The 15,907-nt window shown below is 40.0% G+C and overlaps 1 protein-coding gene across 3 annotated transcripts in view; it reads right to left on the reverse strand.

The window, feature by feature from the left end:
* The window catches only part of LOC142335274 (high affinity cationic amino acid transporter 1-like), an 81,825-nt gene extending 68,369 nt beyond the window's left edge, over positions 1–13,456 (reverse strand). The window contains exon 1 of one of the 3 annotated variants that reach the window (XM_075383703.1): positions 13,179–13,456. The gene's annotated coding sequence lies outside the window, so the exon portion shown is untranslated. Of the gene's footprint in view, positions 1–658; positions 988–13,027; positions 13,153–13,178 lie in introns of those variants that run through there. The other 2 variants (XM_075383702.1, XM_075383701.1) reach the window with 2 other exon arrangements.
* Between the last annotated feature and the right edge of the window lie 2,451 nt (positions 13,457–15,907).

Consider the following 15,907-nt stretch of genomic DNA (forward strand, 5'->3'; position numbering starts at 1 on the left):
CTGAGACGTACTGATTTCCTTTTCACGCCTCAATCACTGTTCAACTTTTCGGTCCAGTGCAAAAAGAACCTATTTGTGGTGTCCTAAAAAGACGGGTTTGATATTGAACATCCTTTTTGTTTTGCACTGAAGGGTTGATACAGATAAGATGTGTGAAATGGCGATAACAAAAGTTTGTGAAATATTCGATACCCGCAAAAAACCTTGGGTAGCGACTAAAAATTTTACGAACTCGTATGATTTGAAAACTTTCTTGAAATTAATGACCATGAGTAAGCTCTGAGCAAACCGTGATTTTTAGAAGTGATTTTAAGCTAAATTGTTTGTTGACTCGGGCTTGTCGACTGGCCTTAACCCCGAATCGCAACCTTTAGAATAAATCAGTAGCGTCACCTCTAGCACGCCAAAAAAAAATCTACCCATCTATAAACTACACGGATTCAGCTATCGAACCGACGCAGTAGGCGCACTCCGTTTTTTGGTGAGTGAAGCACTACAAATTGAATATAAACAATTGTGGAAAACTGTAAAGTTCCTGCTGTGGTTAAATTTGAGCGATTAGTCCTTTAAAAGCTGCGTCGGAACGCATGGATGATAAATGTAATGAAAACAAACAAAATAACCAGACATTTGAAACGCTTAAAAATTTGAAATTTACCTTATCAAGACACTTGACAGAAGAGCGAAAACTAGAGGCGATAATAAGTTTCTACAAACAGTATAATAATAAAGAACTTCTCATTTAGAAACAACAATCCGGGCTCAAATCAATAAAACCAAAAGCACGCATCCTCTGAACAAAACAGATATGACCATAGATGGTTTAGCTGACGTATCAACAGGCAAAAGAAATATCTAAAGGTCAGCGTGGGAGATAAGATCAAGTAATTAGTGCATCGCTAAATTGACATCAGCACAACAGGTATATGTAGATAGATTTAGATTGTGTTAGGTGAAATCGATCAATTAGGCAAATTACTTCGTTTACATTAAATTGTGTGCTGGCCCCTTTGATACCAACGATAGGCATCTTGATTAATTTAAGCGTGAATTCAAAATCCGCCTCTATTTTTGTACATGGCGCGATATCTTTGGGTGGAAAACCCATTTGGAATTCCCATTTGGAATTTAAATCTGCATCGAGTATTTGTATTTGCCAAGTGGTATTAGCCCACCGCATGAGAAGGATTGGGTGAAGTTCTCACTGACAGAGAGAGAGAAGAATTGATCCGTAATGACTTTTTGACAGATGAAGGTGTGTGATGCGTCACATACATAAGCCCACATTCTAGACCCTGATAATGAATCACACAAACAGATCGAATGAAAGTTGTGCTTTGAATGAAAGTTATGAGGTTTCACTCAACGTTGTCTATGACCACATAAACAGAACAGTATATAAAACCTTGAACAAAACAACTGACTTCTTGTCCCCTCAAAAAATTACAGAACCCTCTTTGGGACCTAGTTTAATGGCAAAAAGCCAAAAAGCCAAAAAAGCTAAAAGGCCAAAAAGGCCAAAAAATTTTTATTCCATTGTTATATGTAATTCAAATTAATTGTACATTTTTTACAAAAACGTAGCTATCAGATTGCCTGTAAATAGCTGCGATAGCACCAGAGAAATTAAGTTTCAAAAACTCAATAAAAAAGACAAAAACTTAAGAACTCTAAAGTTTCCTTCAGAGAACCTGCAAAGAAAATAAGATAAAATTTTTTGACGTGGAATTATAGTATTGAAGAGAAAAAGTCATACAAAGAGAAGAAAGGTCATTTTTCGAGTGAGATAAGTGACGAGTAACCAAAAAATCACCAAGGTAAACAAAAATTGTGCACCAATAGTTGTGAATAATCATCTCACGCACGTAATTTTTTCAATAGTACGCATGAATGAATGAACAATAAACTTATGTAATGTCAGCATGACATCACAAGTTGCAAGAAGAACGCTGACAACAAATAAAAAATTGAAGAAAGGTCAGGGAGGTCAGAGAGGTCAGGAAATACAATTCAAAGTATATTCAATGACTAAACAAAAATCTAGGCATAGCATAGACTACGAATTAGAAATCCAGTCAGAAAACAAATCCAATGCAGGACCCAAAAAATGTAAAAACACAGGTCAAGATGCTGAACGTGAAGAAAAAAACCACTTGTCGACTTTGATGAAATAGATCAATGAAAAGATGAACTCAAGGACTGCATGGTGAATGGTTGGTCTTATGACTTCAAGCGGGAACTGACGTGTTTCAAAAAGTGGACTACGACCACACAAGGACAGTGGCTAAAATTGCGACAGAAATGGGATGTCAACAATATTGCCTTACGTATCAACAAAAAAACTGTAAGACAGGACAGAACTTTTACACATTTTTTGCAGTAAATAATGGTTTTCAATTTAAACGGCAAACTCCAACCCCTAATTTTCCTAACTTTCCAATCAAATATATTGTGTTATCAAATACATTAACGGTATCAGATCAAAAATTAAAAATTCCGTGATTTTCAACATGGAAATCTTAAATTAAGAATTCTGTGATTTTCAACACGGAAATCTTAAGAATTCCGTGATTTTCAACACGGAAACCTTAAATAAAGAATTTCGCGATTTTCAACTCTGAAATCTTCAAAATTTTGAAGATTTCAACACGGAATCAACACGAATCCAAACAAACACGGAATCAAAATTTTTGTGACGAAAAAACATTGATTTTGAAAAATTTTTGGTCGAACCTCAGAAATGAGAAAAATTGTGAGAACAATGCTAAAATGTTCAATTTGGAAAATTTTTGGTCAATTTTGAGGCAAGTCAGATAAATTAGAAAATCAATTCCTAATATTGATAAACCGTTATTTCATGCATAAAACCGTCGTTTGCTATTTTACAGTTCCGTAATCAAGAACCTGCTAAAAAAATTGACCAAACTTTGAAAAAATGAACAAAAGCATAAAATTTTGACAAATTCGTCAAAAATTTGGATTTTTTTCAATCTAAAGTTCGTTGATTGAGTGAAACTCAATACAGAGAGAGGGTATGAAAATTTCACAACCTCCGGCCCGACAAAAAATCAATTCATCATATTTTTTTCGTTTCTCGATTTCGTACCGTACCGTCCGCTTCTTTTTTGTCCCTTAACCTCGCCATTCACGATTTCCGTTTTTTAAGGCTATCGTCGCTCTCCCAAAACATCATCTTTCGTTTTCTCCGCCTACCTTTTTCTCTACTTCGATGTAGTATGTTGTCATATGTGAAGTATGTTGCTTTTGCGTTTGCAGTGTGTTGATTATGCTAGTATGCTGGTTGGTTGTTTTAGTCTTGTTGCTTTCTACGGTTTGACTTAAATTTGTTCTAGAGTTACAGCTAGTTGGTTCCTCAAATTTTCCAACTTACTAATTTACTAGCACCCCTGTTGTAGTACAAAGATTTTTACTGCTGTATGTTTGCGTGTAACTGTATGATTGTTAGTTGGTTTGGGTTTTTGCCTTCTAGGGTGGGACTTAAGTTTGCTCTGGAGTTATGGCTATATTGTTTCTTAATTTTTCCAGCTGTCATAGATTGCTACATATTATTTAACTTTTGAATATTGCTAGGTTTGAAAATTGCTAGGGTGTGACCTAAGTTTATTCTGGAGTTACTGCCAGTATTTTTCGTGCTCTTTTCATCCATTTAGTATACTACTGCTTTGCCGTAAATTAGTTTGTTTTTGGTATATATTATCCCCCATAATGATTTGTGCTAGTTTGTCTCCTGCAGTAGCATCTCTCCTCCTTCTTAGGGTGTGACTTAAGTTTGTTCTGGAGTTACGGCTAGTTTGTTTGGTTGAGTTTGATGCTGTGGTCTGCTAGAATAGTACTTCCCGACCTCCCCGGTCACTGCTTAATCGTCTCCCGCCAGTTCCTTCCCGTCTTTCCGTTTCGTTGCGCGCTACTCGCTCAACGCCTCGGTTCTAACCGTCCGTTTTCCCGCCGCGTCGTGAACCCGTTGTCCAACATTTCCATCCCGTCCGTCGCGTTTCCCGTTTCTTCTTGCGCCCTTGTGCCGCGTTTCCATCCCGTCCCTTGCTTCGCCCGTTTCCCACCCGCGTTTTCCCCATTCCGTTCCGTTTTCCGTTTCATTTTGCGCCGTTCACCCGTCCTTCACGCCCCGTCCGTTCCGTCTCCCGTTTCATTGCGCTTCGTCCTCCCGGCCCTTTATCGCGGGTTGGCTGTCTTTCGGTTTAGTCTCACGTTGCTTAAGAGCACGTTAGACACTCTCTGACTCTCGTTACTTACTTTTGCCGAGTAATTCATCACTCGGTAACTTTTTTCCTGCTCTTCGGCGTCTTGACTATCAAGTCGTTGTCGTTTGGGTTCGGTATAAACCTCATTCAACGTGTTTGGATGAAAACTACTCTACATTGATAAATTAACCATTTCAATATCATGGCCGAACAGCAAGAAAAATTGAAAAAACTCTTTAATGCAAGATCTAATCTAGAATCTGAGTTACTTAACATCCATGAGGACATCACAAATACCATAGATCGTTAAGACAGGAGGGTTAAAGTTGAACGCTTCGTTTCTAAGTTAAAGGATGTTTTCAGCAAATTGTTGTAGAAAAATGAAGAACTATTTGACTGGGCCAGTAAAGCCGAAATCCCAGATTCAATTTACCCTGTCCTTGAGCAATGGTTGGATGATGTAACTAAGAACAATGATAAATTCTTGCTTGCGGCTAGAAGCTATATTGACTCAACTGCTGACCGAGACATCGTTTGCGAGGGCTATAATCCTCAAGGGCAGTCTAAGATAAGTTCAAGAGACACTGTTTGCGAGGGAGTTAATCCTGAAGGGCAGTCTAAGATAAGTTCAACAACCTTCAACCGACAGCATCATCAATGCCTAGCCATCGTGAACATTACTTTCTCATGGCAAAACTAAAACGTGAAGAGGCTGAAAAACAAGAACACGCTGCCATGCGCCATGCTAAGCAAAATCACGAAACTGCTATGAGAAAAAAGGAGCTTGAAATATAAATGGAGCAGATGGCACTTCAAGAATTGGAAGAAGATCACCGCCAGCGTGTTGCAGCAGCTAAATTAGATGAGGCCGAATTAATGGATAATCGTTCATTGTTTAGTCACCACTCATGTGAACTGAATTTGCTTGAAGATAGGAGATCAGATAGAAGTCAGAGACTTGTTCGGGATTGGATAAATTCGCCTCCACCAGGTAAATCATTGACTGCTGCAAGTGAGTTAAATTATTCTCGTCCTGGTTGAGCAACCGCTGACCCTCCTGTTCACGATAATGCCCCTAGTAATCCTTCAGAAAACACAAGTAATGTTGCCCGTAACTTAAATCTTCTCGAAATGCTATCTCAGTACACCATGCCAGGAGTTGCCATCTCTATTGCTCAGCAGGAGGCGCTGTATCGAGAATACCTCAATGCTCAAATGCAGCAAAATGGCAATGGCCGAAAAGTGAACCAGGCAAATAGTCGAACAGGTTGTGGTGTTGAGAATCAAGGGAACCAATGTCACACCGCCGTGCAAAATTTTTTCGCACCTCCATCACTTCTGCCACATATGCAAAGCACTCGGCCACCGACACCTGTGCTGGTACCAACAGGGTCAAACATTTTTGTACCTGATCCGTCAACAAACCCGCAGGTAAAATCAGTTCACGGATCAATTCGCTGCAATCTGTTGTCCAAAAAGCTCCAGTATGCCTGGTCAATTAAATCTCTCTAATCCTCATGCTCCACAACAACAACAAAGTTTGCCTCAGTTTAAATTCCATAACGCAACTCAACTCCCTAATACCCATCCCCTGGTTAACTACTCTTCATCTCCAAACCGGAACACGAACCAGCCGCCCGTAATCGCGCCGCATCATTTAGTTAACTGTCAGGTTCCCGTAATCCCTCACAGTATAGCATCTCAAGTACCACCTTGAATAAACTAACGCGTAACCCCATCTTTTCCCCTCAAGCTTATCAGTTACCGTGTCCCAAAGCACTGAAATCTCCCCTTAACCGTGACCCTGACCCAAACTTGTGGCATTTCCCTCAGAATAAACCCCAAATTTAAACCCGGTGTCGAATACTGCAACCGTCCTCAACAACTTTCAACCGACGCTACCCCCAAGCACCGCTAACTACGCCATCAACCATGCCATTTCACAAACGACTGCGCCACAAAATAATAACAGCAACCACGCAGCAACCTGTAGCAACCAAGGAAACCCATTCAGTACGGCAACTAACATCGATCCGCCTTTTGTCATGCCGATTATTCCTCCGATGTACGGTCATACAGCACGCGCACCGTTGTATAGGGGTGGCCCACAGCATCCCACCTACGGCGCTAGCAGTCGAAAACGTAAACCTTATCAAGGCGTTGGCTGACGCCATAACGAGCCAGAGGAATGATCAGCTACCTGAATGGAAAATGTCTCAATACAATGGTGATCTCCTACAGTGGAACGAATGGTATGGTCAGTTCAAAAGCGCAATTGACTCTCAGTCCTTAACTGACAATGTAAAATTGACATACCTTAAGACCCTTGTAAGAGGTACAGCTAAAACCGCAATAGCTGAGTTCGCCTACTGCGGCGCAATGTACAAAGACGCACTGAGGACCTCAGAACGTAAATTTGGCCAACCACAGGTGGTCGTAAGTGTCCATTTAAACAATTTCAGAAGCTTTCCACCATTGAAGATTGCACAATGGCGACAACATCATTAATTTTTCAGGGGGCATTTCAAGTCTTGTCGGGGTCTTTAAATCGCTCTCATGCAATTCGGAATTGAAGAGCGCTGCGCTTCTCAACACAGCCGTACAGAAGCTTCCACCCAATATGAAAGAGTCATTGTCACTCTTCACAGTCAAAAAGCAATGGGTGAAACCTGCTCTTCTGGACTTTAAAGGCTGGTTAAAGGAAAAGGCCGAAGCGCAAAATTTAATGAAGAATACCACAACTAAAGCGAGGACTGAGGATACCAACAACTCAGTAACAAGAACAGAAGTTGCTTCGAAGGCATTTGTTGCAAACACGCAACACAAAATTAATCTTAAGCAGCAACAGAGTTCTCCGTCAACATCAATCTCTAGTAGCATTGTATGCAAAGGGAGCCAACGGCTGTGGGAATGCCTTGTCTTTAAAGAAAAGACCCCCACGCAGAGAGCCAAGGTCGTGGCTGAGGCAAATCTCCCTTTCTCTTGTTTGCGTGATGAACATATGTTCAGGCAGTGCAAAATTCCCCGAAAATGTAGAAAAGATGGTTTCAGCAGCTCACATAACACCTTACTTCACGGAGCTGTAATGGTTTTTCCAACTTAACCCTCTACAAATAACAACATCAATACTTTGAAGTCGAATGGAGGTACTAGGAAGCCACCTACCGGCCAACAGCAATCAAGGAAAACAACCACTTTGACTTCTGTGACGGATGTCAAAGGCCTCCTTCAGGTCACGGAATTGAAACTGACTAATTCTTTTGGTACTAAAACTACGGCGTTGGTTCTATGCGATACCGCTTGCAGTAACTCTTGGGTGTCCGATAGTCTCGCAGATAGGCTTGGTTTGTCTGATCGTCAAGGGTATAAACACGGAAGAACTCATCGACACAAAAGTGGTTCAATTGACTGTCACACCTCATAAAGATCAAGACTTTGAAGCATTCACTGTACGTCCCTATGTTAGGGAAACATTAAATGTATGTTCCGACATCTTTGACGTTAAGTCCATGCAAAAAACTTATCCACATCTGGCTGTCCTAGATCCTGTAAGTTATAGCTGTGGAAAAAGTGAGATGATACTTGGAGAGGATGTCTACCATGACATCCGCCCCTTAGAGTACTTTCCAGCCAACGAAAAGTGCTCATCGTTCGCTGCTCGCTTGCGCATAGGTTGGGTTCTAAGCGGCCCACTTCCGTCAAGTTCAAGTTTAGTCTCAGCGTGTTTCAAAGCCAATGCGGAACAAGATTAAAATTTAGCTTGTCAGGTTAAGTCTTGGTATGATATGGAATCGTACAGTGCGTACAAGCAGGTTGACCCACGATTGACAGCCAAAGCTCGCATAGGAAAAAACTTGCAACAACAACTTTCCATAGCGGCCAAAGGTACGATGTTGGTATGTTATAGGATGATGACAACATCCAGCTCCCAAATAACTATTTTGGGTCACTGGTACAGCTCAAGTCTCTCGAAAAGTGGCTCTCGAGAGATACAACATCGAAAGAACAGTGCGCTAAGACTATCAGTGAAGACCTGGAAAAAGTTTACGTAATTCAAATTCCTGATACTCACATGGTCGAACAGCAGTCGGATAAAGAGTGGTACCTATCACATCATCCCGTAATCAACACGATCAAACCGGGGAAAGTGCGTAGATTGCTAAATGGCGCAGCAAATTTCCAGGTACTTCTTTGAATAAATCTTTGCTCACTGGCTCCGACCTGCTCAAAAACCTAATCCTTGTGCAACTTAGGTTTCGTCAACATCAACTCACCGTGTCCACAGATATCGAGGATATGTTCATCCAGGTGGGTGTCCCTCACTGTGACCAGCCATCACTGCGTTTTTTGTGGAGGGAAGACGCCACATCAGATGTTGTAGTGTATCAATACGCGCGCCATAAATTCGGGGCTAAAGACTCGTCATTAACCGGAAGCAAACAAAGCCGTCTTAGAAAACTTCTACATGGACGATTACTTGGGTTCAGTGGAATCGCCTGAGAGGCCTCTCAATAGATCGAAGGAATTGGCGCATCTTATCCATTTAGGTGGGTTCAAGCTTACTAAGTTTGTAAGAAATGCACCAAATCGGTCTGACCGAATTGATGGGTCACCTCAGTCCACCGAACCAAAAATAGTTGCCTCATCTAAGGAGGAATCTTCGCACGTGATTGGGTTGAAATGGGATCACAACAATGATACTCTAGTTGTGAGTAGGGGTACCTCCAGTACAGTAACTAAGTCTTTAACACAACGCTTGGTATTGAGCCTAGTCTCTAAGGTATTTGGTCCCATCGGCGTAGTGGCACCATTTACCGTTGGTGCCCAATTGTTACAAAAGGACATCTGGTGTGTCAGCGGGCAGCACTGGGATGAGGAATTACAAAAGACACAGTTGAAAGGTTCCTCGAATGGAGAGTAGAGCTACCCAAGCTTGCTAAAATCACTATACCAAGGAGCTACTTTTCGAAAAATTTTGAGCACCTGGAACTACACATGTTTGGCGATAGTTCTCAGGAGGTCTTCAGCGCCGTTGCATTTCTCCGAGCACAAGTAAATACTTCTAGTGGGCCAAAAACAGAGCTTGCATTTGTCCTGGCTAAAGCTCGCGTAGCACCAATGAAAGTGACGACAATTCCAAAGCTATAGCTGCAAGCTGCCCTACTGGCCTCTCGGTTGAAGCAAGACATCTGTTGATCCATTACTGTGCATGTTAACAATTTTTTATATGGACCGATAGCACTACTGTCTTACAGTGGTTTCACTCCTCAAGTTAGCAGCCAATATTTATTGCAAACTGTATGAAGATGCGAGATTGTACAACTGTATGCGAGATTTTAGAACACACTAGCGTTGACGAATATAACCACGTTTCCTCAAGCAATAATCCGGAAGATGCCGGTACTCGTTGTATGTCCGCTGAGATCTTGCAATCAAGTAGCTGCGTGCGGAGTTCAGATTTCTTAAAAACCAAGGAATTCCCGTTCGGTCCAAGCATCGAAGTAGACAAAAACATCAAACTTGGTATAGTAACTGAGGAAATTGATGAAACGAAAACATCAATGGCCGCATCCATAATCAAGTCAACTAAGGAAAGGCCTCGCAACTAATTCCCTTCGATAAGTACAATTCTTATCAGAAGTTGCTACGGATAACAGCGTTCGCACTCCGCTTGTTACCTTCTCACGAATGTTACCGTAATGCCGATGGTAGCATCATAGACCCCACAGAGCTTGATGAAGCCGAGCGTCATCTCCAGTATCTTGTCCAAGGAGAGTCATTCAATGCAGAGAGAAAAGATCTCCTCAAAAACAAACCCGTTAAACGGAGTAGCAGTACTGCTCCGCTTTCTCCTTTTATTGGGCCAACTCGTCTAATCCGATCGGCCGGCCGCATCAAACGGTTGGTCGAAGTTGACTTTGATGTAAAACATCCTATAGTTCCGCACGCCATGCATTTGTAAAGTTTATCCTTAGGCACAACCACGTTAAACATCATCATCAAGGTAAGGACTACCTGCGGGCTAAAGTACAAGAACCTTTTACAATCCTCAAATTACGATCCTCACAGCGTTCAATTAAATCCAACTGCGTCACGTGCAGAAAGTACCGAGCTGCCACTATCCAACCAATCATGGCTGACATCCAAGAAGAAACACTCGCATTCCAGTCTGCTCCCTTCCCAAACACCAGTTTCGACTACATTGGCCCGTTTTACGTTACTGTACGTAGGACTACCGAGAAGAGGTGAGGTTTGCTCTTCACATGCTTAACTAATCGTTCCGTTCATGGACGCCAGTTTGTGTGTAATGGGAGTGGAGCGGTTCGTCTCCCGTCGGGGTGCACCTGTCATTATTTCGTCAGACAATGGCATTAACTTTGTGGGCGCGGAAAAAGAAATACGCGAGAATATCGAGAAGTGGAACACCCGCCCGTTAACGTCCGTAAGCGCCGACCAGTCCGACCTAGGCGCAATAACACCTAATCATTTCCTACTCCGTAACCAAGCAACAGCAACTTCGTCAATCGTTGGGTTAGACGAGTTCGATCATCGTCAACGGTACGCCCACGCACAGTCGTATGCTAAAACAATTTGGTCACGTTGGATCAAAGAGTACGTACCGACGCTGAACCGACGTTCCAAAAGGCAGACGCCTGCCGAGCAACACCTTAAGACCGGTGATTTGATTTGGGTAGTTGAAGAGTCCAACCCAAGGGGTTACTACCCAACTGTTCAGATCACTGAATTCCGTTACGGTTCCGACAGCGTCGCGCGCTGCGCGGTCCTGTGCCCGTCTACCGGATCGCTCGTTCGCCCGCTTTTAAAATGTACCGATTCTCCCAACATCTTCTTCTTGGCCGGAAGATGTTACTGAGTAAAGCGAGTAATATATCAAAATGCGTCATTTTATTAGCCAATCAGAATCGCGTATTTAAATACGCTTAGAAATTGTTCCAATTTAAGTACAATGCTCGGAAAAAGTGCAAATAACATAATTTCAAGTAAATATAATCATAAGACCTATCAAATAAGACATGATTCAGCGCAATGTTTTCCTGGTTTTTGGATGCATTGGTACAAATGGTGGCTGGCATTGAACTGATTCGTTATCAAGCAAAATACCGGCCAAATGAGCATCAAAAATTGTTGTCTAAAAAACCACTTGTTGCTATAATCGATGAGTTAATACGTTGATATGTTCGCCGTAAGCTTAATTCGTGGCTATGATCGTACCAATACCTATACGTGTTGCCGATAATACGTTAACGCATTGGTCTTTGCCTAAAAAATACGTTGCTTTTTATAACGCACTTATGACGTTGACTTTATACTTATTCTTGATGAATCCAAACTTCGGTAGACTGTTGTCTTCAATTATATCCAACTACACTGTGCGTGTTCTTACTCTTCTCAAAAATATTTTAGAAAATTTTTTAAACTCGAATTTTTATTTGCTCATTTACTGTTTTGTTCTCACCAATATAGCTACATCCACAAATCTCAAAATATAAGTCTTTTGAGCAAACAAATAGCTTAGCAAGAAGAATCCGGAACTGACTCGAAGTTAAAATTTGGCTGAAACCTTGCAAACGAAACGTAAAAACCAAAATTTTAATTATCCAACAAAAAACATTAAATATGAACAAAAAATAGAAAAAATTATATTCTGCTGAACAAACTAAAACAACAAAGACCGGAAGGACGATAAAACAAACGGAACTGGAAACAGTATTTCCAAAAATTTTTTTAATCGAAGTTTACAATACTTTTATGTGGCTTCGACAAAAATCTTGAAAAGCCTTTATAATGCGGTTTTGAAAACTCTCCTCTTACGTTTGAACGTCTCCTCTCAAATAATGGACCACCAGAAGAAGTCTCAATACGCATTTGAAGAGCAAAAAAAATGCTAAATCTGCAAGCCTCTTCTGGTCTATGCAGTAAACCTGATCGCTTTAAACTCTCGAAATTTGCCGTTTCTTTTAGAAGCCATTTTTCCGTTCTTTCTTGTCTCTCCAATGTATCATCCTTCTAGCCAAGTATACGCCGATTAAGCGAGATTCTTTTCAAGCGGTGCCAATCTTCTATTATGCACAGCTTACATTAGACCGCTCTCTCTAACTCTTCTTAGCCATTTTGAACATTTGTATCCACAACCAAGCTAGATGTGATATTTTTGTTGCTTGTTATGCCCAAAATAAAAAAAATCATTAAACCAAGCTCGTTTTGCAGTATAATTTGGCGTCGAATTAAACTTCAGAACATATTAAAAATTGTCTACAAGTTTAATGCAACGCCAAATTATACTGCGTATCTATTTTGGTTTAATGCTTTATTAGGCATAGCCAGCAACAAAAAATATCACATCTAGCGTGTTGTGGATGCAAATGTTCAAAACGTGTAAGAAGGTTCAGAGAGATTGGTCTAATGTAAACTGTGCATAAAAGAATATCCAAATTGCTTGAAAAGAACCTCACTTGATCAGCGTATACTTGTCTAGAAAGATGAAGCATCGGAGAAACAAGAAAAAACAGAAAAAAGGGTTCTAAAAGAAACGGTAAGTTTTAGAGTTTAAGGTAATTATCAGGTGCAATGCATACAGCACAAGAGGCTTGCGGGTAAGAGATGCTGGTGCAAATCCCGAACAGTTCCAGTTTCACTGTAGTTGTGCCATATAACCCCCCCCCCCACACACACACACACACACACACACACACAAACACACACAAAGTATGGGAAAACAGTAGTAGCTAAAACAGAGATTGCCTCATGCTGTTTTGGAGCGGGAACATACTGTTCAAATAACTAACCGAATTTTTGCATTAAGGCTGCGAATCAAAAGAACATTTTGTAAAGCGAGCTGCAAGAGACACTGCTCTGATTATTGGAGCCCGTAAAAATCAGCAACGCGGAGGAAAATATTCCCAATTACAAAACTGGGCTGAGGAAAGATTAACTTACATTCTACTAATGAACACGCATTGGGTAACTTTACTTGCTTCAAAATAGACCCTAAGAGACCACTGCTATCAATTGAGAATGAAAATGGGCAAAAATGGAAGGGCGGGAAGCGTATAATGAACAGAGTTAAGGAATGAATTTTACAATTAGAGCCCCTATAGTTGACTGGGTAAAGCCTTAATGCTGATTTACTTCCCCTGACGGTAAAATCTTATGGCTGAAAAGGTTGAATTTAGCAGCAAATTTATTTCTGTTGACTGGAGAAATGGAAAGAAAAATATAATCGGTCAAGTCAGACTTCTGTTCCCAAAAAAGGAGGAAGGAAAGCTTAGAGGAATGGCTGGACCACTAGATGAGAATAATCAGGATAATCCAGAGGAATTTCAAAGTATTGTATTTTATATTGGTTAAAAAGCTAACTTGAGCGTTGTGCTTGCATTGAACGAGATAGGGGTTCTTTGAAGCCACTGAAATCTTATTCAAAGTTAGAACCAACAACAGCTAATCTACCTCAAAAAGTGCAATGGGTGGTTGAGGCACAAAATAATATTAGTAAACTGAAAACGTAGAACAAAAATATTATTGAAATTTCTTATCAACTTGCAGGGTTCTTGTAAGGTTTTTCAATCCCCCAATTACGATAAATTTATGTAGTAATTGGGTTTATGTAGATGAATTCTCATCATGATAAATGAAAAGTGAAGCAAAAACAATTTTTTTGTGAATGCGTCAAAAACGCACGCAAAAATGAAAAAGGCAAACTCTTTTCATTCGTGGATTTGTAGGAAATTATGAACTAAAAATGAAAAACACAAAATATATAAGCTCCAAAAAACGAGATTATAAAGTTACATATTCCCGAGGCAAAAACATTTCTAATGCTAACAGCAAAAACCATGGTACTGGAAGTTACCCGGGTCGAGACTCAATGGTTAACTTGTAACAACTTGCAAGTTTCTTGCAAAAGATGGTTAATTTGTAAGAACTTGCAAGTCGAATGGTTAACTTGTAAGAACTTGTAAGTCGAATGGTTAATTTGTAAGAACTTGCAAGGCAAATGGCTAATTTGTAAGTTTCTTGCAAGTTCGTTCCGGTCGAGCATAACACTTATTGGTTAATTCAATTTAACATTCAGCCATTTACCGTAGAAAGCGAGTGGGAGTTAGTTGCTCTGTTTGGGTAACATAATACAAATCGAAGTAATTAGATAAAATGGTTACTTTTTGAATTTTATCAATTCAAGAGAGATCCTTTTGCAATTCATTTAAAAAACTGTAGGTCTCAGTTAGCTTCTTCACGATCGCTTTTTTAAAAACGTTCCCAAAACATTGACTTTGATTGAATTTTCAAATTCATATGTGACTATTTTCTCAAAAAAATTTAGTGGCCCTTCATTTTTTTACTCTTTTTTGAATTTAATTCACACTTTTCCAAATTCTATTTTTTCCAAACGTCCATTTACATTCATGTCTGGCAACGTTTTATTTACGGTTTAGTGCATATATGTGTGTATGTGTGCGTGCATGTGTGTGTGCGCGTGTGTGTTTGCGTGCGTGGTGTGTGTGTGTGTGCGCGTGGTGTGTGTGCGAATGGTTAACTTGTAAGTTACTTGTAAGTCGAATGGTTAACTTGTAGGAGCCTTGTAAGTCGAATGGATAACTTGTAAGAGCTTGCAAGTGGAATGGTTAATTTGTAAGAACTTGCAAGTTTTTGGAAGAAAAACTTGCAAGGCGATGCATCGCCTTGTAAGTTTCTGCCAGAAACTTGCAAGTTCTTACAAGATAACCATTCGGTCTCGACTCGGGTATAATTTTTATTCGGATTTTTTCTATTAAAATGATATTTTTCACCGACAAGCCAAAATGAGAGAGTGGAAAACGAAAAAAAGTAGAACGTTTTCTTGAGAACCTACGACTGTACTCCAAGTACCTTGAGATATTCGACAACGCCTGAAGAAAAACAAGTGCTATGTGTCAGGATCAGGAAAGCAGCAAACCCCCAGATGGAGAATATTTTTTACTCACTTATCTTTGTACGGTACATTTTTTACTCATTTTTCCTCTTTTCTACACACCTTCTAAGACCATGGAAAATCGAAAAATCACTTGAAAATAATACCCGTATTGAAAAATTCGGAAAATGAGTGTAGATTAAATTACCCGAAATTGAGTGTAGATTAAATTTATGGTAACGCAGTCAAAATTCACAATCTATGCGAAAATATGCAATATTTTTATTGCTTTTCATTAATTTTCTGTAAACTCTCAAAAGATATCACACTTTTGAACATAAACTATGTTTTGTGAGAACAATTGCATTCGTTTTATCCCTACCCGTCTTAACAAAGTTATCATTTAGAATCGCAGCAAATTTATTGCGAGAATAAATTTTAGTGACATAACTAACTTCAACTGACCAGGTCTTTAGGAAAACGAATCTGAGCTCATCTCACCAAATCCAGGCTATTGATTCTATATCCTGTCTTGGGTAAATATTTACGCAAAGCCGCCTTGAAGCGAGGAAAACCTAAATTTATTATTTTCGAACTATTTATAATCAACCTCCTCTTTGAACTACCGGTAATTTGCAAAATTTTGAAAAAAAGAATCATTAAAGCTAATTTCGGCGCTAGAATTGTTTAAAAAAAAGTCTCAATCATTGCAAGTTCTCTATAATAGCATGCTTGAAAAACTGCTTCATTTTTCATTCAATCAACTTGCCAAAAGAAA

Source organism: Convolutriloba macropyga, chromosome 2 (genome assembly GCF_964194025.1).
Source record: "Convolutriloba macropyga chromosome 2, txConMacr16.3, whole genome shotgun sequence".
Lineage (NCBI taxonomy): Eukaryota > Metazoa > Xenacoelomorpha > Acoela > Convolutidae > Convolutriloba > Convolutriloba macropyga.